Source organism: Mandrillus leucophaeus, unplaced genomic scaffold, assembly GCF_000951045.1.
Source record: "Mandrillus leucophaeus isolate KB7577 unplaced genomic scaffold, Mleu.le_1.0 Scaffold234, whole genome shotgun sequence".
Classification (NCBI taxonomy): domain Eukaryota; kingdom Metazoa; phylum Chordata; class Mammalia; order Primates; family Cercopithecidae; genus Mandrillus; species Mandrillus leucophaeus.
In genome coordinates this window covers 567,335-569,725 of record NW_012102410.1, presented here as the reverse complement: position 1 = coordinate 569,725, position 2,391 = coordinate 567,335, and positions in this window count along the sequence as shown.

Here is a 2,391-nt window from a genome sequence, read left to right as displayed (position 1 = left end):
GAAGGAAGGAAAGAAAAGGAAGGGAGGGAGGGAGGAAGGAAAGGGAAGGAAGGAAACGGAAGGAAGGAAAGGGAAGGAAAAGGAAGGAAGGAAGGAAGGAAGGGAGGAAGGAAGGAAGGAAGGAAGGAAGGAAGGAAGGAGAAAGCAGAATGGTGGTTACCAGGGGCTGGGGAGTAAAAGGAATAGGGACTTTGTGTTTCACAGGGACAGTGTTGTAGTCTGGAAAGTTGAAAAATTCCAGAGATGGATGGTGGTGATGGTTGTACAACAATGGGAATGAGCTTAATCCCACTGAACTGTACACTTACAAATGGTCAATGTTATGTTCTATATCGTTCACCACAATTTTTAAAAAGCTCTATAAGAAAGTCTATTTAGGAATTTTATTGGGATGATCATTTGTTTTACTGTAGGATATTTTTGTGGGGGGGCAGACAGAGTTTCACTCTTGTTGCCCAGGCTGGAGTGCAATGGCATGATCTAGGCTCACCACAACCTTTGCCTCCCTTGTATTTTTAGTAGAGATGGGGTTTCTCCATGTTGGTCAGGCTGGTCTCAAACTCCCAACCTTAGGTGATCCCTGCCTGCCTCGGCCTCCCAAAGTGCTGGGATTACCGGCATGAGCCACTGTGCCTGGCCTACTCTAGGATTTTTAGGATGGAGGAAACCCCTTCAATGATTAGGAGAGACAAGAGGTGGAAATAAAGGTTGCATTACTTGGGGGTCCTGGGGAGGGAGGGCATGGTGCTTCCAGAGGCCACACACACACACATATACACTCATGCACACACACACTCATACACACACACTCTTATACACACACACACATACACTCATGCACACACACACATATACACTCATACACACACACTCATATACACACACACATACACTCATGCACACACACACATATACACTCATACACACACACTCATATACACACACATACACTCATGCACACACACACATATACACACATCCACACACTCATATACACACACACTCATACACACACACTCATATACACACACATACACTTATGCACACACACACTCAAACACACACACATATACACTCATATACACACACACTCATGCACACACACACATATACACTCATACACACACACTCATACACACACACACACTCTCATGCACACACACACTCATACACGCACATACGTCAGGGAGAGCTTTTGCAGGGAGACAGGGGGGAGCACCCAGTGTGACAATGCCGTGATTGGGTCCAGGGTGTTATCCACACAGGTTTCCCTCAGGGAGTTTTAATTGGTGACTTTCATGGAAGCAGGTGTGAGTCTCAGGAGGTCATGCTGTGACTGAGAGGCGGTCACTGCACCGTATCTGCAGTCCGTGTAAGATGTGGATGGGTGGTGTGGGGATCTGCAGAGCCAATCAACAGGCTGTGTCCAGCTGGCCCATAGGCAGGTGGTCATCGGGGGGAAGTTGGATAAAGCAGATCTGGATTGACCACATTGAGGAACTAGGAGTAGGTGGGGAACTGGAAACTGTGTCAAGGCTGACTGAACCCTGTTTCTGGAAGGAGAGTCAAACATATTCAGAAAGGGGCTGATGCAACACAAATGAGAGGCATTCACTACGGCATTCGATTTATACATTCATTTTGGAAGCCATAACCTTTCTGAAATACTGAGTGTTTCGGGGGAAACGCATCTTGTGTCTTTCTTTGTTCAGATCTTAGTTAGGCATAAGAGCTTTACCCATATTCTTCTCATGACTGTTCTTTAATGTTTAAAAGCTTTTCTTGCCCTGTGAAAAGGGTTTGTTTTCTCCTGTGTTTGCAAATACTCGTTACTTCAACCGAAGAAAGCAGCGGCTCCTTTTATAGAGAAATCTTGCTGTGAGTTCTAATCACTCCAGAGGTTAAGCCTCTAGAACTTCCTAGATACGTGATTATGGCTTCAAACTACAGTCCACTTTGACTCTTGCTTTCAATATTTATAGGTCTTATTTATTTATTTATTTATTTCTCTCTCTCTCTTTTTTTTTTTTTGAGACAAGATCTCACTCTGTTTCCCAGGCTGGAGTGCAGTGGCACAGTCATGGCTCACTGCAGCCCCAAACCGCCAGTCTCAAATCCTCCCACTTCAGCCTCCTGAGTAGCTGGAACTACAGATGTGCACCACCACAGCCGGCTAATTTTTGGTTTTTTGTTTTTTGTTTTTTGTTTTTTTGCAGAAATGGGGTCTCCCAATGTTGTGGAAGCTGGTCTTGAACTCCTGGGCTCAAGCAGTCCTCCCACCTTGACCTTCCAAAGTGCTGGGATGCACGGACATGAGCCACTGTGTTGGGCTTCTTTTTATTTTCTTATTGCATCGGCAAAACAGCAAGAGGGCCATCTTTGTTTTGTTCT